Source organism: Camellia sinensis, chromosome 8 (assembly GCF_055761805.1).
Source record: "Camellia sinensis isolate YWXY chromosome 8, ASM5576180v1, whole genome shotgun sequence".
NCBI lineage: Eukaryota > Viridiplantae > Streptophyta > Magnoliopsida > Ericales > Theaceae > Camellia > Camellia sinensis.
The window spans coordinates 192,453,463-192,477,193 of record NC_138968.1 but is presented as its reverse complement, the minus strand read 5'-3'; the positions used below and the strand labels follow the sequence as shown (position 1 = coordinate 192,477,193).

General features: G+C 35.3%; 1 long non-coding RNA gene and 1 pseudogene across 1 annotated transcript; one reads left to right on the top strand and one right to left on the bottom strand.

Annotated features, from left to right (window-relative positions):
- The first annotated feature begins 6,102 nt into the window (after nucleotides 1-6,102).
- LOC114264575 (uncharacterized) lies at nucleotides 6,103-9,976 on the top strand. Its single transcript, XR_003630051.2, has 3 exons — nucleotides 6,103-6,503; nucleotides 8,926-9,287; nucleotides 9,749-9,976. It is a non-coding gene; the product is annotated as an uncharacterized LOC114264575 (long non-coding RNA).
- Nucleotides 9,977-16,437: 6,461 nt separating this feature from the next.
- LOC114318980 (cytochrome P450 71D9 pseudogene) lies at nucleotides 16,438-17,646 on the bottom strand (annotated as a pseudogene).
- Between the last annotated feature and the right edge of the window lie 6,085 nt (nucleotides 17,647-23,731).

The window sequence follows — 23,731 nt, the reverse complement described above, 5'->3', positions numbered from 1 at the left end:
CAAACGTCAGTAATCACTCTCGATCAGTGTTGGTTGAGAGAATCCTTCGACGATCAAGTCAGCACAGTGATAGACCATAGTGTACAATATAAAATGAAAATATTTCTAGTATAGAATTTGATTGAGTTTTGGTTGGGTTAGATAGAACCCACTTACTTGTCCCTAATGCCTTGTTTGTGTACCCTTTTTATAGCTATTCTGGCTCAAACCTCATCCGTTGGATCTTGCTTTGATCGAAGGGTTCTACCCAAACCAAGCTTTGGTCGAGCAACTTGCTAAGTGTGCTTTGCCTCTGATCATTGGATCATTAGTATATAGATACAAGAAATCTAGGCTATTGTGACAAAATTTGGTGACGAAATTTTTTTTTTGTCTTAAAATTTAACCCAAAGATGACGAAATATTAATTTTGTCGTCTGTTTTAATTTTTCTCAAAAGTATAGGAGATGAAAAAAAAAATTCGTCTGCAAAAATGAGGCACCAATTTTATTTGCATTAGCGCGAATTATTTTAGCTCATTGGAGACGAACATTTTTGTCACAAAATATAATTATTTTTGTGACGAACGTAATTCGTCGCCAATAAATTACGTACCTATTAAACGATGTCGTTGCATATTTCCATTTATTAGGTGACAAATATATTTTTGTCTGGGGAGGATAAGTTATGGAAGACAAAAATATTTCGTCACCAATAAACACTCCATCATCCAGACAATGTCATTTCATCTTTCTATTAAATAGGCGACAAATACATTTTTGTCTTGGAAGAATAAGTTGTGGGAGACGAAAATATTTCGTCACTAATAAATTATAATTGATTGCATGACGAATATATTTTTTGTCTCATAAGGTTAAGCTGTGGAAGACAAAAATATTTCATCACCAATAATAAATTCTTTGTTCTGGTATTTAAGGATAAAAAAATATTTTATCACTAATCATTTCTCTTTATTAGAATGTCGTGATTTTGTGTTTCGAAGCATTGAAACTGTGACCCCAAGAGATACACTCTAACGCTTATCACTCATTTTCATGTACATTGACCTTGAAGTCGTGACCCAAGAAGACACTTTCTACAAACCCTCATTTCTCTCTTGCACTTGAGTCTACTCCTCTCTCACAAGTATTGAGGTCGTGACTCAAGAAGACATTCTGTAAACCATTTCTTCTATTTCGCGCTAAATCCACTCTTCTATCTCTCACTTAAGCCATTCGTGCATGCCAGCATTGAAGCTATTATTCAAGAAGGCACCATATGCAAACCCACTATTCTTTCTCACAGTGAAGGCTAAACGCAAGCAGTTTTTCTCATTGTCTGAACCAACTCTACCCTTTTCGTCTAGAACACCCATTTTAGAAAAATCAAAGGTCAAAACCTCTTTCCACAAAAAAATAAAAAATAAATAAAAGATAATTAATATAGCTATTTTTTTGTGAAAAAAAATATAGAGAAACAAATAATAAAAAAATTGTAATTTTCAAAATTAATAGAAAACATTACCTTGTTTAGTATGGAGTTTTCAATAATTAATTTTTAAAATTTGGTGATAAAATTTATTTTCGTTTTAGAACGTAACCCAAACATGACCAAATATTACTTTTGTCGTTTTTTTTAATTCTTCTCAAAACTATAGGAGACGAAAAAATAAATTCGTCAGAAAAAAAAGGCGCCAATTTTTTTCCTTGTTGGCGCCAATTATTTTAGGTCATTGGAGTCGAACATTTTTGTCACAAAATTTAAAGTTTTTTGCGACAAAAGGAATTCGTCACCAATAAATTTCAAACTTATTAGACGATGTCATTTCATTTTCTTATTTATTTGGTGACAAATATATTTTTTGTCTAGGAAGGATAAGTTATGGGAGATGAAAATATTTCGTCACCAATAAACTCTTCATGCTCGTTTTATTTTTCTGTTAATTAGGCAACAAATATATTTTTGTCTCGGAAGGATATGTTTTGGGAGACAAAAATATTTTGTCACTAATAAATTCTCCTTGTGTCGTATTGCATTTTGATTGATTGCGCAACGAATATATTTTTGTCTCATAAGGTTAAGTTGAAGGAGACGGAAATATTTCATCACCAATAAATTCTCCATCCCCACACAATGTTGTTTTTGTATTTTTGTTGATTAGGCAACGAACATATGAGTTTGAGACGAAAATATTTTATCACTCATTATTTCTCTTTATTAAAATGTCGTCAGAAACTAAGAGAGACTCTCACCTTAATCACTTACTTTCACACACACACACACAAATACTAAAGTCATGACCTGAAAAGACACCCTCTACGAATCCTCATTTCTCCCTCGCACTTGAGTCTCCTCTTTCACAAGTATTGAAGTTGTGACTCGAGAAAACAATCTCTATAAACCATCTCTTCTATTTTGCACTGAAACTCCTCTATTCTCTCTTACATTTAAGTCATTTGTGCATGCAAACATTATTATTCAAGAAGACATTTTGTGCAAAGCTACTATTCTTTCTCACAGTAAACCCCTCTCCACAAAAAGAAAATAATAATAATAATTAAACAAGGAAACAAAATACAAGAAATCTAGGCTATTGTGACAAAATTTGGTGACGAAATTTTTTTTATCTTAAAATTTAACCCAAAGATGACAAAATATTAATTTTGTCGTTTGTTTTAATTTTTCTCAAACGTATAGGAGACGAAAAAAAATTTTGTCTGCAAAATTCAGGCGCCAATTTCATTTGCATTGGCACGAATTATTTTAGCTCATTGGAGACGAACATTTTTGTCACAAAATATATATATTTTTTGCGACGAACGTAATTCATCACCAATAAATTCCCTACCTATTAAACAATGTCATTGCATATTTCCATTTATTAGGCGACAAATATATTTTTGTCTAGGAATGATAAGTTATGGAAGACGAAAATATTTCGTCACCAATAAACACTCCATTATGTCAACAATGTCGTTTCATCTTTCTATTAAATGGGCGACAAATATATTTTTGTCTTGGAAGAATAAGTTGTGGGAGATGAAAATATTTCGTTACTAATAAATTCTGATTGATTGCGTAACGAATATATTTTTTGTCTCATAAGGTTATGTTGTTGAAGACAAAAATATTTCGTCACCAATAATAAATCCTCTATTCTTGTATTTAAGGGACAAAATATTTTATCACTAATTATTTCTCTTTATTAAAATGCTATAGTTTTGTGTTTCAGAGCACTGAAACTGTGACCCCAAGAGACACACTCTGACCCTTATCACTCATTTTCATGTGCACGGACACTCAAGTTGTGACCTAAGAAGACACTTCCTACAAATCCTCATTTCTCTCTCGCACTTGAGCCTACTCCTCTCTCACAAGTATTGAAGTCGTGAAGCAAGAAGACACTCTGTAAACCATTTCTTTTGTTTTCGTACTAAAGCCACTCTCATATGTCTCACACTTAAGTCCTTCATGCATGCCAGTATTGAAGCTATTATCCAAGAAGGCACCCTATGCAAAACCGACTATTCTTTCTCATAGTGAAGGTGCCTTTTGCATAAGCACTTTTTCTCATTGTCTGAACCAACTTTACCATTTTTGTCTAAAACACCCATTTTAGAAAAATCGCAAGTCAAAACCCCTCTCCACAAAAGAAAAAAAAAAACAAAAAAAAGAAGATAATTAATGTAACTATTTTTTTGGGAGAAAAAAAAGAGGAAAAATTAATAATAATTTTTTAATTTTCAAAATTAATAGAAAACATTACTTTGTTTAGTATGGAGTTTTCGATAATTAATTTTTAATTTTTAATCTATATTTTTTTAGTGAACATTTTTTAATATTATAATTTTTTTTCTTTTTAAATCCCTTTAATTTAGATGAGGGAAAATTGCAACAGTTGTCCCAGTACTTTAGTCCGTGTGTCATATAAATGGTATGTTCCATATCTATATCTATCTATCTATCTATCTATATCTATCTATCTATATCTACATCTATATCTATTTATCTATCTATCTATCTATCTATATCTATATCTATATCTATATCTATATATCTATATATCTATCTATCTATCTATCTATCTATCTATCTATCTATCTATCTATCTCTATACTATATATTAAGCAAAAGGGGGTTTTTAGCCCCAAGCTTTGTGGGAGCTCCAATCTCCCAATCTAAATTTCCTGATTTTTTATTTTAAAAAATAATAATCTTAGCATTTATTAACTTCTCCCAACTCCCAAGTCTTACCCTCATAATAACACTTTAATGCATTAAGAACAAATATAAAAAAAAATTCTTTGAAATCCAACACATATGAATTCCTTGAAAAGTTCCAACACATATGATTATTATCTCTCATAATAACACTTTAATGCATTAAGAACAAGCAAAAAAAAAATTTCTTGAAAAGTCCAACACATATGATTATTATCAAAATATTAACAAGCATAAAAAAAATTTCTTGAAAAGTCCAACACATATGATTATTATCAAAATATTAAAGTTTAATATAATACAATAAAAAAAAAAGACATTTAATTCATTGAAAAGTCCAACACATATGATTATTATCAAAATATTAAACTTTAATATAATTTTAAAAAGGAAAAAAAGAAGACATTTAAAATATATATATATATATATATATTTAAAAATCACAATTCACATATATAGATAATTGTAAACACAATCCGTGCATAGCACGGGTGATATGCTAGTATTATATAAGAAAAATGGGTTTTTAACTTACAAGCCTTGTGGGAGCTCCAATATCCCAATCTTAATTTTCTAGGAAAATGGAGTTTTTAACTTACAAGCCTTGTGGGAGCTCCAATATCTCAATCTTAATTTTCTAAATTTTTGATTTAAATAAAAAAAAATCTCAGCATTTATTGACTTCTCCCATACCTATTCCTACACTTTTTTCAACTTCTCCCATACACTATGGCTAGTGATGGGATTGTTAAATTATTTTTATAAAAAAAATAATTTGTATATTAAAAAAATATCTAAAACAAACATAAATTCTTATTAAATCTATCTATCTATCTATCTATCTATCTATAAGGAAAAAATGGTTTTTAACTCACATGTCTTGTGGGAGTTCCAAAATCCCAATCTTAATTTTTAAAATTTTTGATTTAAAAAAAAATCTCAGCATTTATTGACTTCTTCCAACTCACAAGCCTTTTTGACTCTCTCATACCTACTCCTACACCCTTGTCAACTTCTCTCATACACTATGGTTATTGAAGGGATTGTTAAATTATTTTTATGAAAAAAAATTAAAAAATAATTTGTATATTAAAAAAATATCTAAAACAAATATAAATTCTTATTAAATCTATCCCCCAAGCTTTGTGAGAGCTTTAATATCCCAATCTTAATTTTAAAATTTTTGATTTAAAAAAAAACTCAGCATTTATTAATTTGGTCAAAATCTCCTAATCAACATTTATTAATTTTTTCCAATCCACATGCCTACATTTATTAATTTAGTCAAAATTCCCTAATCAGTATTTATTAACTTTTTTCAATCCACATGCCTTTTGAGAGCTTTGATCAAAATCCCCTCATACAAATAATTATAGATATAATCCGTGCATAGTTACTGCAGCATCATTTTCAACTTCTCCCGTACACTATGGTTAGTGATAAGATTGTCAAATTATTTTTATAAAAAATCTAAAAAAAATAATTTGTATATTATAAAAAATCTAAAATAAATATAAATATCTATAATTATCTCGTACATAGCAAGGGTGATAAGCTAGTATATATATATAAATATATGTTTGAAATTTTCAATTTAATCATTAAATTCATTGTCAAGTTACAGCTCTCTAATATTTTTTAGAAGAGTAAAATTTGAATACACATTTTATTCATGAATAATATTGATGATTCTTAGAATATTATTTTTAAATTTAGTCACACTAACGTGGAATTTGGTCTTTTTTCAATTGCTTCCTAAATAAATTATCAATTGACCTGCAATTGTCTATGTTATTTGGAAATATATTTAAGAATGATGTTTTAAGTATTTTAAAAATATATATATTTCAATACATTTTCATTTATTGTCATACATATTTCACATATGGCAAACACAATTTTTGGAGCCAAACACAATTTTTGGCACCACTTATCCAAAAATATATATATATATATATTTAATTTATTTTTTTATTATCAAACAAACTGATACAGTTCAAAAAAAAAAAAAAAAAAAAAAAAGCCACAGAGTTTCTAAGAAGAAAGGGAGACGTAGGTGAAGGGGAAAGGTTTATTCAAACGCTTCTTCAATCAATTGAATCGGTGGAGACGTAGGTGAAGGGGAAAGGTCCATTGATGTAGTCCGCTTCCTTCCTCAGCAAAGCAATCACGCTTTCCATTGAGTCAATTTGTAATCTGCTTCGACTTGGACTTGGCTTCAATTTGTAATCTGCTTCAACTACTGCTACGCAGTTTCTTATATTTGCGTAGGCCCTTTCGAGGTTCTTCAAAGCCACACGCTAGTAAGGCACTCCCTCTTCTCTTCCTTCTTCGTAAAACCCTTGTTTCGTCTCTCTCTCTCTCTCTCTCTCTCTCTCGGTATATATATATATATTTATATTTATATCCCCCTCCGCCCTTCTCTTTTCTGTTTTTCTGTTTGTGTTTATGCACTGTGGAATCTGTCCCTTTATGTGCTTGAACTGATGGATGGATAAAATGCATCTGCTGTTTGTTTTTATATTGGGCATTTGAGTTGTAAGAACTAGATTAATGTTGGAAGAGCTTTGAGCATTTGAGTTGTAGTCTTTTACATTTGTTAATCATCTCTATGTGAATATTGTAGGTTTGAATGAATATTTTATGCCTATGTGAGCAGTGTACTTTGCATGATTTATCAACTTGTTTTGTTAAAGTCAAAACAAACTGGAAACACAATCGGAAGTTGTTGTTTGTCAACTGCCAAATTATCTGTACTGTTCCATTGAATTTGATTTCAAATTTGACTAAAAAACTTGATTTGATAGGAACTATTCTAATTTTTTAAAAATTATTCTCTTATTCTGAACTTGCCTTTTCATCAAATTTAATTTTTTTTTAAAAAATTCAAATTAAAATGATGAAGAATTTCGATCTTTTAAAATGATGAAGATTGTGTTTGTGATCTTCTAATTGGCACAGACAAGGAAGATGTTCCTCAAGATTTTCTTGCTACTTGACAACATTGTAGAAAACATGATAGAAAACATTTCTCTTGCTTGATTAGAAATTAAAATCATATAAATCCCACAAAATCAAAGGGAGTTGCACTGCATATAGGGAAAAAAAAAAAAAAAAGAAGAAGATTGACACACAACTTACAAGGGAAAAAAAGAAAAAGGTTACAAAAGGCAATCTCTTTACACACTTCTATATGTGATGGGCTCTGTCTCTTGACTCTCACCAAACAAGGGTTTGTGGAATGACTGCATGGGTTACCCATTTAACCTGATCACAGAGTGGGGTGCTGTAATCAGGGACAAGACAAGTGGGCTTAAAGATAGGTTTAGGATGAGTAGGTGTAACTTTGCCAGCCCGATACTAGTCTGAAATTTTGTAAGGCTGGACAACATAATTTTAAATTCGGTTTGGGTTTGGATAGAAATTCAAAAGTCCAAATTAGATTTGGATTGGGCTTGGGCTTGGGCAAAGATAGTTAGCAATTCGAATTGTATATATAAATATTAAATATGTTTTTAAATTATTTGTCGTGGACCTTGTTCATGTTCTTTATATTGATGCTATTCTTTCACTAAGTTAATATGTAGAGTAGGATTACAAGGAACAACTAAAGTAATTGATTTGGCTTGGTTCAGGCTGGCTCTTGAGATCATTTCAGTAGGTAGAACTTGTTTAATTTTTAGGGAATAATTTTTTTTACATGTAATTCGATTCTTTGCATTTTCTTGATAATTCTTTGTGAATTTATTAATGCGAGACTTGTGTCTAAGGATGAGGAAATGAGATCCTAGAATTGAGATTTTGCTCATCCCTCCTTTTTTAGATTCTATATTTTGAGATTCTTAGAGCTTCTCAAATGGTGAGGTTTAAAGTTCAAAATTTTATTCTCTAATGACTATCTAAAAGGCTTGCTATATTTTCAGTAGTGTTATTATGCCTTGTGTTAAATTTAGTGCAAGATTTAGTTATAGTTAAATCTATCAGCTTAATAAAGTCGTCTAGAAATACTAGCCATCTCCTCAACTTTCAACAAAAAATTTAGAAATTAGAAAACATTTCAAAGTGATTTGAAAATCAACAAGCAACACAACTAACTTCAGAAATCAATAAAATAAAAAAATAAAAATAAAAGAAATAACAAATCAACAAATTTCATAATAATTTGTCAAAAAATTTCATAGCATTTTTTAGTGCATGCCAAACAATCACTTGGCTCATATTATAATGTTGCTCTTTCTCTTTCTTTATTATGATTATTTTATTTTCTATATGTAGTTTTAAATGAAGTTAATAAAGTTTTGATTATGTATGTACTATGTTGTTTCGAAAAAGTAGTTGATATAGGAGAAAATAAATGAAGGCAAAGTTTGTTGTGCCAAAAAATTACAAAATTAATATTAGAGCAGCATTATTAAAATTTAGTATTGTCTCTATTTATTGTGAAAAATTAGTAATAACAAACTAATTAGGCATGAGAAAAGAAGATTTGGTCTATCAAATTAGGCACAAGAAAAGAAGATGTTACTTGATCTAGCAGAGTTTTACAAGGAAACTCACTATAATAAGAAAACACATGAGTAGATCTCGTCTAAAGCACAGTGTAATTATGTAAGTATATATTGCAATTTTTATTAACAAAATTTTAGAATACTATTTGTTATAATCTTATTTAATTTTCTAATAATTATTTAATTTTTTAATATTTGATATGAAAATATGATACAGACACAGGCTGATCACCTTTCACAGCCGGGATCAACCCCTTTGACTGTAGAAGAGCTGTCAATCAAAGTCCTAAAGCCAAGGTCTGGCTATGTGAAGGGACTTGGCATGAGATCTTCATCCTCTATTAGGAGGACCACTACCATATATGGTAAAACAAATGATTATGTGAAGCGCCTTGAGATGCAAATAGAGACACAGAAAGAACAAATACAAATGCAAAACAATAAAATAGAAGATCTTAAAGAGGGTAGGAAGAAGCAAGGGGAGATAATGGCTGATATTGTTAACTTTTTGAGGACCAAAGGATTCACTGGACACTTTGGAAGTGGAGGGGACTCATCCACAAATGGACATACTTCTTGGTAAAGCGTATTAACTTTAATATAACAAATTTTATAAAAGAATATATGTTTGAAGAATTAGAAAGTCATGGAAACATGCATAGGACATCCAATTTGTACAGGTGCACGTGATGTATAAATTGGGAATTAGTCTTAAAAATATTTCTTTTTCTCTAAACTTAAAGCTTCAAAAAAAGCCGTCGAAATGCTAAATTATCACACAAGCACAGATTTGTACAAGAACCAACAAAAACACCTTAAGAGAAACCAATATAAGTTGTATGAACTTACGGCACATTAATGGGATGCATCATTTGTGAATTAGCCTTAAAATTAATTTTTTGTCCTCATAATCTCGAAAAAAAAGTTTGTTAGAGGGATAAATTGTATAATTGATCTAATTGTAAATTGATGAGTTACCAATGTTTTTAATCTTTTATATAATTAATTAATTACTAAAGCTTTATTTTATTTTTTTGCAGATTGGATTGGGGTGACATTTTTGACGTGCAACAATGATGTAATTTGCTTGAATTTTCATTTTTGTTTGATAAGGATACACATATTTTGTGGAGTTGCACTAGTTATTGTTGGACGTTTGGTGGAATTGTACAAATTATAACTTTTGGATATTTTGTGGATATTGCACTATTTTATTGTATTAGGATGAAATTATTTGTAATGATAAATGGATATTTTCATTTTGTTAATTCGTAAATGTGTTGATGACAGGTTAGGTTAAGTTGTGATGGAATTGTTATATTCAACTGGTTTCAACATGAACATGGTTATATTTGTTGAACTAAAATTCAAATTTTGATAAAATAGGTATATAATGTGGAAAAAAATATTATGGAATTAGTGACAAAATTTTCCATCCCTAAAGAAGGTTTTTTCGTCTCTTATTTGGCGTAGGTGGAAGATTAATTTTGTCATGAATTCTTTATTTCGTCGTTAAATGAATTTGTCATGACGAAAAATATTGTCACATTTTGTCACTGTTACCCTCAATGCGTGACGAATTTTTTTTGACATTATTTCATCATTTTTAATGATGAATTTGTTTGTCTCTATTAGTAGCTTCTTTGACAAAAAATTTCGTCTTCGTTTATATTAAACGTGACAAAATTATTTTATCTCTATTTCTTATATTTTTGACAAAATACTTTTGTCTCTAATTTCTTTCTTTAATGACAAAATATTTTGTCGCTAATTACTTACAAGTATGTTCCCAATAGAGTGTATTGGAGACAAAAAAATTCGTCACAAATTTATCATTTTTAATGATGAATTTCTTTTTGTCTCTATTGATAGATTCTTTGACAAAAAAATTTCGTCTTCGTTTATATTAAACGTGACAAAATTATTTCGTCTCTATTTCTTATATTTATGACAAAATACTTTTGTCTCTAATTTCTTCCTTTAATGACAAAATATTTTGTCACTAATTACTTATAAGTATGTTCCCAACAGAGTGTATTGGAGACAAAAAAATTCGTCACAAATTTATCATTTTCAATGACGAATTTGTTTTTTCGTCTCTAAGACCTTTTAGCGACGACGCTTTGGCAACAAAACGGGTGACGAAAAATTTTCGTCGTAATTAGTTTGAGTGACGAAATATATATATTTTGGGACAAATTTGTTTCGTCTTTAAATCTCAAATTTGTTGTAGTGGATGATATCAGATGTCAGTGGTCAATTTGCCGAGCATCACGTCCGTAGAATTAAACTAATTGGACGATTTTGCTTCTCACTAGGCCCAGCCTACATCCTAGTCTTATTTGTTCTATGCTCCCCACCATCAGATGTAGGTTTTTCTAACGCCTCGTAGATTTGGTCTTCTATATGGCTATCTTTTATAGTTACTTTGTCCCCCATGCGCTTTAATCTGATGACAAGTTATTGCTAGCTGTCTTTTGTTGGCTTCAAGGGATGCGTTTAGGATAATCATTTTTGGTTTGGGCTGTCATGATTGTGCTTGGGCATGGGCTTATATTTTTTCCCTCCACAAGTTCTATGCAAATTGAATTTCAATTATAATAACCAATTTTATATGGACTCTACTGGAAAAATACTTATTTTTTCATCATGTATTTAGTTTTGTCGTTGTCAAATTTCTTTTATATAGTTGATATTTTAATTTAATTATTACGATATTTGAAAAAAAAAATTATCTCGATGTACAAATAAATAAATAAATAAAACAAAATGTGCTTAATTATGTACCTCGCACGGATCAAATTAATTTTTTATATATTTTTTGTCTATCTTATTGATGTCTTAATATTAATTTATATTTATTTTTTTTATTTAACATGAAATTTTTTATTACAAAATATTTATATTTAATTAAATTTTATATACCTATATACAATATGTATGAATAATTTAAAAATAATATTAAAGAAAAAAAATCAATACTTTACATATTTAATTTATTTATTTTCTTCTTAATCCAATCATAACATATTTATATTTAATCTTTTAAATAAATTTTGTGTAGTTCTATTCCTACATATTTTTATTTTCTAAATAAAAATAAAAATAAAAATAAATAATTAGAATCACTTTGGGACTATTGTAATGGTTGAGTATGCCTTGAGAATGGAAGTTTATTTTAGCATTGTATATGTTAAATATGATGTAGAAATGCAAGTATGTTATTAACATTGAATATGTTATTGGATTGTGGAATATATATGTTGAAATTGGTGAATTTCAAAGAGATGCATGTTGATAATGCATGTTGTATCATATTGTGAATTGCCTCTTGAAAAGAGATGAGATGACCGGTAATGGGTCAAGTTGTTGAATATTGAATTGTAATATTGTTGGGAATTGAGATATCATGTTTTTGAAACTTATAACTAATTTTGGGGACGAAATTCTTTAAGGGGGGGAGGCTATAGCAATCCTGGTTTTCTCTCCATTGATTGTTGTATTCCGGACTTAGGTTCCGTGGTGTTGGTTTTGTGTATATCTTGTTTCCGTCCTTTAATTCCTTGAATTCGAATTTTGGAATGTATTGGGTAGGTGTGTTACAGGTTGGTAGTGAGTTTAAACCCATAGTTGCTGCCCAGATTTTTGCTTCTTCGCTCAAGCGAGGCTTTTGTCACTCGAGCGAGTTCTGTGTTTTGGTTCCTTCGCTCGAGCAAGAGTTGAGTGTTGTGTCTTGTGGCTCGAGCGAGAAGTCTTGCGCTCGAGCTTGCGTTTGCGTCTAGTTTTGGACCTGAAGGTTGCATTTCTTGGCTCGAGCGAGCTTTCCTTCGCTCGAGCGAGCGAGGACTATGTTTTGGGTTTCTTCGCTCGAGGAAGATTTTCTTCGCTTGAGCGTGCTTCTGGGTTGCAGACCTGAAGCTTTGAATTGTTGGCTCGAGCGAGGCTTTGTGCGCTCGAGCGAGGTCTCTTTGTGTTTGGTCGCTCGAGCGACCACTCCTTCGCTCGAGCGAGCTTCGAATATATCAGTTAACAGCAGCGGGTTAAACATCATTTTTTTCATCTCTATTATCTTCAAACCCTAGATCCGGATGCTCTCTCTCTCTCTACATACCTTCTCTCTACAAATCCATCTAGTTTTAGTGGTCTCATATCCTAATCCCTTTGTAAGAAATGTGGAGCTTGGTGTGGGCTACATTTTGATCCGAAAATCTTTGAGTTTGGAGCATCTCGAGTTTTCACCATCTTCTCCATTGGGTCTCTTCTCTTGAGGTAGGGATAACCTACTCTTTTCTATGGGTTTTGACATAGATATTATGTGTTTTGCATAAATGGTGGATTATGGTGATTTTGGGAAAGTTAGGGTTTGATTTGTTATTTATAAAAAGGGGGTTTTCAAATGTTAAACTCCATGTGTATGTGAGACCTTGGAAAATGGAATTATTGTTGTGAAATTGATGAATTGGACCTTAGGGTTGATATTTGAAAAAGGGGGAAATGTCTTAATTAATGTGATAAATTAATTTGCATAATTAATTTGGGGAAAAGTATGAGAATGTGAAATTGAGTTGGAAACCATGGAATTGGGAAATTATGGAATTAAATAGTGTAGTCGGATTAATTTATCACCCACCTATGTAAATGTTGATGTTTCATCTGTTTGATAAAATTATTATCTGTTTAGAGATAACTGCTTTGAGTTATCGGTGGAGGATAGTCTTGATTGTTGTAGACACTGTATGTTGATTAGGGAAAACTGAAACTAATCATGTGGAATATGTCATTGAATATGACGGTTGGAATAATACATCGAATATGTGTATTGATTTATTATTGTATATGATATGTGTTAAATACATTATATATGTATATTGTTTGAGAGGCGATAGGGGATGTACTCCATGGTTTGAGAGGAGATAGGGGATGGACTCTCAAACTTGTTTGGGAGGAGATATGGGATGGACTCCATTGATAACTAAGTTGGCTGGAGTGTCTAGGGTGAAAGTTCTGAAATCTTGATTACGTTTGCATAACGTAGATAATTGAAGTATGGAAGTGTTTTAATATGAGTTGTAGGCTCATGTGAATTGTGAATAATGGAAGTGTCTTAATATGAGTTGTAGTCTCTTGTAATTGTTCGGCCAGGTTCTGAGCCATGTTTATGAAATAAAGTTGTATAAATAAAGGAAAGTGAAATGAAACATGGACATATTTGTCATGGAACTGGAATGTGTTGTAAGTTGGTTTCCAAGTGCTAATGTTTTAGTTATTTCTCATTATTGGTTTAGTATATCTCTACTGGGCATTGACTCACCCTATATGGGACATCATTTTCAGGTTCAGGTGACATGCCACCTCCAAGGACGTAGCTTGGGAGGCTTGAGGCGGATAGATCTTTTGTTGTTCTCTTTTTGGTATTACATGTAAATTCAAGCCAAGGGCTTAATTTGTATTTGAGTTAGTACTCTCTTTTTGTTACCAAGTGTTAGCTTGGAAGGTTGTAAGCCCATAGGGCATTTACTTTTGTTGTCAACATGTAATACTTTTGTACTTAATACTCTGATGAATGAAAATATGCTTTATTCTCTTAAGTTTATGGATGTCATGAATGTATGATTCATGGGTTTATTTTGAGGACGTTACATTATTAAAGAATAATGATTTATCGAAAATGATTGTGTATATTTAAGGTACCTATTGAGATTTTTTGAAAAATTTTTACATAAAAATTTTAAATTTATTGTATTATTGATAATGCACATTCATGAGTTTTGCTAGAAAAAATATGCAAAAATAATTTGGCTGGAATAAAAATTTTGCGATTATTATGATGTATCGCACAATTAATTTGAACCCTGCGAAAATTGAAATTATTAGGTTATAGAGATTTTGTGCCTGATTCCCTTTGAAGACACTATTTATGATTTGAATTTATAATTTTTTACGCATCAATGTGAATAATTTTTACAATCTTACTGATATAAGTATAAATCCTACTTTTGAGTTAATCCACCTTGAGTACTTTTTCGTGTAATATTGTCATAAAAAATATTATAATAGATCATAACCAAACATCATTTGAAGCATAACTAAAAATATGATATACCACTTTAGATATAACCAAAAAAAAAAAAAAAAAAAAGAAATTAGCAAAAAATCTTTTTGATTAATAATCAAAATAATACACTATGAGTTATAACCAAGTCATAATTTGTATATTATAGAATTTTTTGTTGTTTTTGCCAAAAAAAACTTCCAAACTCACCTCCCAAACAGGCACTCAAGAAATTTACTTTTTTACCTATCGTGTGTTTGAACAATTTTTTGGGAATATGAAGGGTAATTATGTAAATTCACAGGTTTGTGTTTTAAGCCACTTCCCAAATGATTTTTTGCGTTTTGCTGCCCATGACTTTTTTTTCCCATGCCGCAAAACGCAGTTTTTTACCCCCTCTTCCCAAATGGTCACTTGCTAAGCAAGTAAAAGAATGACAAATCAAACTGAGAATATTGTTTGAGAAGTTAAAAAAAAGATGAATTGAACTATCAACAATAAAAATCATGAGATCTAACACTCTTGACGTTGCCAGAGTTGCTGTGCAAGTTTAAAAAAATAAGGCCGATCAAAAAAAAAAAGTTTAACAAAATAAGTAAATAAATAAAAATAAATTACCGAGAATAAAAATCAGCAAGATCTCATGGACTTTCTAGAAAAAGTCATGAAATTAACCAACTCATGAGACTTGTCCCGATTAGCCCTCTGCTAACGCAAAAAAATACTCTTGCAACGACCGATCTAGTCTCAGCCCGTGGATGTTACAGCTCTTATTTTGATAATTCAATAATTTGATCTTTTTATTGTATGTAAATTATTTGTAAAAAAACAAATTGAGCCGATAATTATAATTATATGATTTTGTCACACTTATAGTATAAAAAAAATAGACAAATATAATTTAAAAAATATATATTTTTTTTATTTTTTGAAATAATTTAAACTATGTACTTATAATTATTATATTTTATTGATTTATTTCTTGAATCATCTACGAGTTTTTAAAACTAAGATATCAGATCATTGGTGCCCGTGGTACAGCCATTTGTCCGAACTGAACCATCTAACGACTAGATCAAAGTTTTTTTTGTTTTTTTTATTTTTGGGTTCATGAACAGAACAATAAATTTTTTCTCAAATTTCAAAAAGAACAAGACTCCCACCATTTCATAAATTAAACTCGAGGTTGCAATTCAAGATGTTAAGAGTTTGCCTAGTATTTATTTCGTTAATTCAAATTATTCAATTGTTAGTATTATTTATTTAAAAAATTAAATTAAATATAAATAAAAATACATATATTTGATTCACACTCACTCTTAAAATATATATATATATATATATATTCTATTTCTCATTTCATCACTTCTAATTACATCTTTAATGAAGTGACAAATAATAATAATTAATCAACTTTTTTCAAACTTTTTTCTCTTTTCGAAATTATTTGTCACCTCGTTAGAGGTTTAATTGAGAGGCAGTGAAATGAGAGATATAACAAAATCCTAAAAAAAATAAAAAAATTTGCACCGTTTATTTCAAAGAATTATATGTGGCACAGAGACTACTGTATTTATAAACAAATGATACACAAATTTACTTTTTTTCAATTTAATAATGTATTAAAAAAATTAATTAATAATTAAATATACTCTAATTAAGATTTAAAAAGTGAGTCTAAAGACTGATAAAAAGTAAGAATCTAACCAAGATGACAGCTTTGATGTTGTCGTCTGTCAATGGAAACTCAGGCTCTCCACCCTTCTGAACTCTCAGAAGAACATCAACCAAATCCTCTGCTTCGCCTTTCGCACTCTCTCTCTCCATCTTCCTCTGTCTGTGCTCATTAACAATGTTTTCAAGTATCTGATCAACTCTCTTATGCAATTTCTCAAGCTTTCTTCTCATTCCACTCATCACCTGAAGCAATTTAACAAATGGGTACATATCAGCAACACTGAACCCACCAAATAACTTTAAAACTTCATCCATAGCCTCAATGAATTCTTCTTGGTCTCTACTTTTCTTCCCAAAAGCAGCTCTAGCAGTAACCCTATAGGTATGCGAGAAAATTCTCTTGCTCAGATTGATTGCCGACCCTGTGTTCAACGAAATGTCTCTGAGAAAATTCATTGCCTCCTCTTCCCTAATTCCCCGAAACGTTTTGACGCGCTTTGAGCTCAGAGCCTCTGTTATGCAAATCTTTCGGAGTTGTCTCCAGTAATCACTGTATGGGGCAAATCATATGTTTGAAGAATTGTAAGATATAATTCGAGAAGCGAGAAGGTAAGGTCTTTGAGCGAAGATGAGGTCATGGGTTTTCATAACCTGTTCGGGGGTTTCTAGGGAGGAGACAACGATGGTGGAGACTTCGCCGAGGCGGAGGTGCATCAAGGGTCCATGTTTTTTGGCCAAATTTGTCAAGGTTTGGTGGGTTAGTGATGAGCTAATAAGCTGGTGCATGTTTCCTAGGAGAGGTAGTTGCCATGGCCCTGGAGGGAGCTTTGAAGTTGAGCAATTGGGTTTGGTTGCTGTGGGGATATATTTTCTGAGTACCAACACGTGGCAAGGTGACGCCGACATGTTAGCCGAGGTGCCACGTGTCTTGGTCGTTGTGCCGAGGTCATCTCGGCTAGGCCGAGGTTGCCTCTGAAGATATCGGAATCCGAGATAAGCGGATAAGGGACAAGAGTCCTAGAATGAAGAGGGCACTCAACTTGGATATGGACAAGAGTCCTAGATTGGGAGAAGACTTCAGTTTGGGTAAAGATAAGACTCTTAGAGAGTTTATCCTAATCCCACTGGGAGTCCCAGATTAGAAGTAATCCTAAGTCCATTAGGGCCAGGCTCCTATTGGGACTAGGATTGTATTGGCTATAAAAGAGAGGCACCCCCATGGGTCTAAGGTATGCTTTTGATACTCAAGCTTGTGAGTTTAGTACTTTGAGAGGGTAATTTTTGGGAAAGATTGGGCCGAGCTGCAAGTTGAGCTTTGAGGCCCAAAACGCGAAGGACTAAGTAAGAAGGCCGTAAAGGATACTCCGGCCTAGAGAGCAATGTTACTTCGGTCCAGGAGAAGCGTAGTTACTCCGGCTGGGAGAAATAAATGTTACTTCGGCCCAAGGAAGAGTAAAATTACTCCGGTCTGGAGGCAACTCAGAGTTAGTCCGGTCGCAGTATGTTCTGAGAAGACCAGTGTCGGAATTAGTCCGGTCGTGACTTACATTGGTTAGGTCGGTCCGAACTTGTTACCTGGAAGTTTGATCTAAGCGCATCAAGGTCGAACAGGGCAGCCGAAGTAAAGAGTTAGAGGAGAAGACCGAACTAAGGATAGTTCGGCCTTCTGTGGCTCGGTATAGCCAAGTTTACTTCGGTCAAAAGGAAGTTCGGCCGTAAAGAAAACCATCCCACTTGGTTTAAGCAGTGGGGGAGGGTGTAAAAGGATAAGCATTATCCTTAAAGAGATTGAATCCTAGGAGGACTCTGTATGGAGAAATACAAGTCCTACTAGGATTGTGCCATATGAAACTTATAAAAGCTCACAAGCATCACCTTGGAGGAGGTAATTGAACACAATCTTTCTGAGAACTTAGAGCTTTGTCTATTTGTCAAGTTTTCTGACTTAGGCATCGGAGAGGTTTCCGGCACACACCCGCCGGCTAGCTCACGTTTGTGTTTTCAGGTAACAAAGCGACGTCGTACGGAGGAGCGTGGACTTGGTCAACAGGATTATACGAGGAGAATTATTTCCTCCCCGTACAATTGGCGCCGTCTGTGGGAAGAACAGACAAGAACAAAAACCTCTTGACTAAGCTTCTCCTTTTCTCATTCAATGGCACACATTGAAGACTTGCCGCAGTCCGCCGTCGACGGACTAACTCCAGAAGGGGGCGCAAGGCGTGAGGGATTACCTGCTGTCCCACCCATGACGGACTTGGAGCCCCAACAACATAATTCCAGGAGGAGCGGCAGGGGAAGGCGGAATGGCAGCCCTCGTCACTCTCAAAGTCCCGACAGGCAAAGGAGGAGGATTGATCCTCAAGCCCTGGAAGATCGCGTAAAGGAACAGGATGAACTGATTCGGAGGATGGCGGCGGACATGGAGACTTTAAAACGCCAGATGAAGACTAAAGATGTGGCGACAGGAGAGGGGCACAAGCACAAGACGCCCCCTCGCCACTCAGAAAGTCGTAGTAGGAATACTACACCCTCCCAAGGAGAGAGCAGAAGCCTCAGGACGGGCGACACTCACTCCTTATCTTCAAGAACTCGTCACTCCAGGTCTGAGAGGACGAGATCCGAAAGATCATACACTGAAGGAAGCACGTATTGGCCTTCACATTCACACCAAACCAGATCCAGACAAACCGAGCTACCCAGGTCATCCGACTTACGAGCCGTGCTAGAAGAAAAAGCACGATGCAAGGAGGATGCCAGGGCAAGGGATCCACACCGAGTTTCGGCCTTACAACGGTTGGCTCCTCGGACGCACGGAAGCGTCGAGGTTGGAATGCCAATACCGCGACCGGCCTACGAACCAACAGACAAGGCATTGGCAAGACTACAGACTTCGCCGTTTGTCCCAGCAATCGAAAACGCTCCCCTACCATCAGGCTTCCTTCAGCCGAAGTTCAATACATATGAAGGGAAGACGGATCCGTATTCTCACCTGAGCCACTTTCGCCAAGTCATGGCTGTGTACAGGCGAAACGAGGCCCTAATGTGCATACTCTTCCCATCAAGTCTGGGCGACTTAGGCTTGACTTGGTTCGAAAAGCTCCCAGAGGGCAGCATAGCCTCCTGGGCCCAATTGGCAGAAGCGTTCGTAACAAGGTTTCGGACAAATACTAAAACACCGGTGGAGATAGACCAGTTACTCTCCATCGACATGGGTGAAAAAGAGACCCTCAGATCTTACAACAGTCGCTACTGGGAGACATTCAACCAGATTGGAGACTGCCCCACCAATCTGGCCATTGCGCAATATAAAAGAGGCCTACCAGTAGGAAATCGACTAAGGGACTCGATCACCATGACGCCACCCCTCACCATGGAGGCCCTGATGGAAAGAGTGCATCAGCACATCAGGGTAGAAGAGGATGGCGCGCGTGCTAAAACAAGATCAAGCACGACCGCAGCACCAGAAAAGAAAACCCCTGCCAAGGTCAATACGGTTGACCGAAGTAACAAAAACGGGCGTGGCAGACAAGATAACAGAGAAGACCCAGACAAAAGATGGTTAAGAATCCGCACTGCCATAACAACGGTGTTCAAAAAACCAATATATCGGATTCTGAGCGAAATCAAAGACGAGCCTTTTGTCAAGTGGCCAGCCAAGCTAGGGGAAGGTCAGAAGAATTACGACGACAGATCACGGTGCACCTTCCACAAAGAAAAGGGGCACCGAACTGAGAATTGCACACCACTAAGACAGCACTTGGAAGAATTGGTGGCAGCTGGCCACTTGGATGAATACATTGAAGGAGGAGTACAGCCGGCCTCCCAAGATCATAATGACCATCCCAATGGAATGCCAAACGATGCACCACCTCAAGGCATTATCAATGTAATTCATGGAGTTTTTGAACCTGAGCGCGTATGCGAGCTTAGAGGTTCGATCAAGAAGGCTGAGCACTTTAGGGAAATATTGAGTGCCCAACCTGCCATCAAGAAGGGGAGGACAGAGGCAACAAACGTCATGACCTTTTCAGATAAGGACTTAGAACGAATTTACTGCCCCCATAATGATGCCCTGGTTGTCACTCTCCGAGTCAAGGATTTTGACGTCAAGCGGATTCTGATTGACCAGGGTAGTTCATGTGAGATCATGTATTACGACACATTCAAACAACTAAAGCTGCAAGACAAAGACTTGGCACCTGCAGTTTCTCCCCTGATTGGATTCAACTCCATGCCTGAGTGGCCTGTCGGCAAAATAATCCTTCCAGTCAGAGCAGGAAGTGTATCAAAACAGGTGGAGTTCTGGGTATTGAAGGTCCCCTCCACCTACAACATCATCCTGGGCAGAACATGGCTGCATGCCATGCGTTCAGTGGCGTCATCTTACCATCAGGTAATGCGGTTCCCCAGTGACACCGGTATAATTGAAGAAGTCTATGGAGATCAGGTCATGTCAAAGCAATGCTTCGTCACGGCGAATGGCAGCCGCGCTGCCAAAGGATACGTTCATTCGGTGGAAGAACCAGAAAGTAATAGCTATTCATAGATGTCGGCAAAGCGGCAGATCAAAAAGCAATGGAGGACCACTTCGCAGCTATTCGCAGATGCCTCGGAACATAGTAGGACCACTTCCAAGACGATTCAAGATCGGAGATTGGGTACTGCACAGAGTAATGGGAAACACCTTGATACCAGGAGATGGCAAGTTAGGGCCAAACTGGGAAGGTCCTTACAAAGTAGTTGGGTTAGCAGGAAAAGGGGCATACCACCTAGAAGACAAGGACGGCAAAGCAATCCCTAGGCCATGAAACACGGCCAATCTCAAGTTATTTTTTCTCTTTTTCAAAGACGTGTAATTTTTTCTTTCTTCAATAAAACAAGCGATTCTTTTCAGCATGAGTTGTTCTCTGTAAAAGTTAGCTTTAGTGAAGATTAGGTGCATAGCAAGCATTTTACTCTAAGTTAGCTGGAAAAACTAACTTAGAGGTTGGCTGGAATAAACCAACACCCCTCCTAAGCCCAGGATAAGGATCCAGGCTGCAGGACGTTTGGTCGGAATAACCAAACTTTATTCTAAATTAGCCGGAAAAACTAACTTAGAGGTTGGCTGGAATAAACCAACACCCCTCCTAAGCCCAGGATAAGGATCCAGGCTGCAGGACGTTTGGTCGGAATAACCAAACTTTATTCTAAATTAGCCGGAAAAACTAACTTAGAGGTTGGCTGGAATAAACCAACTCTTTGTACTCTTCAGCCGAAGTAAGTGTAAGGCTGAAGAGTGGTTGGCCGGAATAAACCAACTCCCTGTACTCTTCAGCCGAAGTAAGCGTAAGGCTGAAGAGTGGTTGGCTGGAATAAACCAACTCTCTGTACTCTTCAGCCGAAGTAAGTATAAGGCTGAAGAGTGGTTGGCTGGAATAAACCAACTCTCTGTACTCTTCAGCCGAAGTAAGTGTAAGGCTGAAGAGTGGTTGGCTGGATTAAACCAACTCTTGTTACTCTTCAGCCGAAGTAAGTGTAAGGCTGAAAAGTGGTTGGCTGGAATAAACCAACTCTTTGTACTCTTCAGCCGAAGTAAGTGTAAGGCTGAAGAGTGGTTGGCTGGAATAAACCAACTCTTGCTACTCTTCAGCCGAAGTAAGTGTATGGCTGAAGAGTGGTTGGCTGGAATAAACCAACACTTGTTACTCTTCAGCCGAAGTAAGTGTATGGCTGAAGAGTGGTTGGCTGGAATAAACCAACACTTGTTACTCTTCAGCCGAAGTAAGTGTAAGGCTGAAGAGTGGTTGGCCGGAATAAACCAACTCCCTGTACTCTTCAGCCGAAGTAAGTGTAAGGCTGAAGAGTGGTTGGCTGGAATAAACCAACTCTCTGTACTCTTCAGCCGAAGTAAGTATAAGGCTGAAGAGTGGTTGGCTGGAATAAACCAACTCTGTACTCTTCAGCCGAAGTAAGTGTAAGGCTGAAGAGTGGTTGGCTGGATTAAACCAACTCTTGTTACTCTTCAGCCGAAGTAAGTGTAAGGCTGAAAAGTGGTTGGCTGGAATAAACCAACTCTTTGTACTCTTCAGCCGAAGTAAGTGTAAGGCTGAAGAGTGGTTGGCTGGAATAAACCAACTCTTGCTACTCTTCAGCCGAAGTAAGTGTATGGCTGAAGAGTGGTTGGCTGGAATAAACCAACACTTGTTACTCTTCAGCCGAAGTAAGTGTATGGCTGAAGAGTGGTTGGCTGGAATAAACCAACACTTGTTACTCTTCAGCCGAAGTAAGTGTATGGCTGAAGAGTGGTTGGCTGGAATAAACCAACACTTGTTACTCTTCAGCCGAAGTAAGTGTATGGCTGAAGAGTGGTTGGCTGGAATAAACCAACTCTTGTTACTCTTCAGCCGAAGTAAGTGTATGGCTGAAGAGTGGTTGGCTGGAATAAACCAACACTTGTTTCTCTTCAGCCGAAGTAAGCGTATGGCTGAAGAGTGGTTGGCTGGATTGAACCAACACTTAGTACTCCTCAGCCGAAGTAATTATGTCGGCTAAGGAGTGGTTGGCTGGTAAGTATAGTTTAACCAACCAAAAACCGAAATAACACATGGAGTAATAGAAGACATTACAAATGCAAGCATACACACAATAACCGGAATAAGAGAAGTAAAATTTTCATTCAAAAAGAAGTCATTACAAGGCTGCTTAGTTCGGTTACAAAGAAAAGATTACAAAATTAAGAGAAAAGTTCATCTATTTCGGCGTCGAACGCAGCATCGGCGTCAACCCGAAGACCGGTTTCGGGCGCTGCAACACTTTCAGAAGGAAGAACGGGTTCGGCTGGAGCCACGGCTTCACTTGGTTGATCAAGAGTTAGATCTTCCACCATGGGCTCCGACCGAACTACCTGATCTGCATTCACAACCGAAGTATCCTCAGGGGCAGAGTCTTCATCAGAATCTTCATCATCTGAACCCTCAAGGAACTGCTGTTGCATGGCCGTGGCATATTCCATCAAGGAGTTCGGTATGAAGTAGGCTGGAGGGTTGAAAACCTCGGTCTGAGGATCATGACCGAGCTTCTCAACGGCTCCCCTCCAGCCGCACTTAAAGAAGAGATCCTTGGCAGCATTGCATTGTAGGGCGTAAGCATCCTCTGCCCTCTTGAAACCCTGCTCGTCAGCCTCTTTTACCTTCTCCTTTATTTCGGCATCCTTCTTTCGTTCAAGTTTTAACAACTCGCGCAAGTACTTGTCCTTCAGAACTATGGCAGTCTTTTGTTTTTCAGCTTCGGCCGAACTAACCATTCCGGT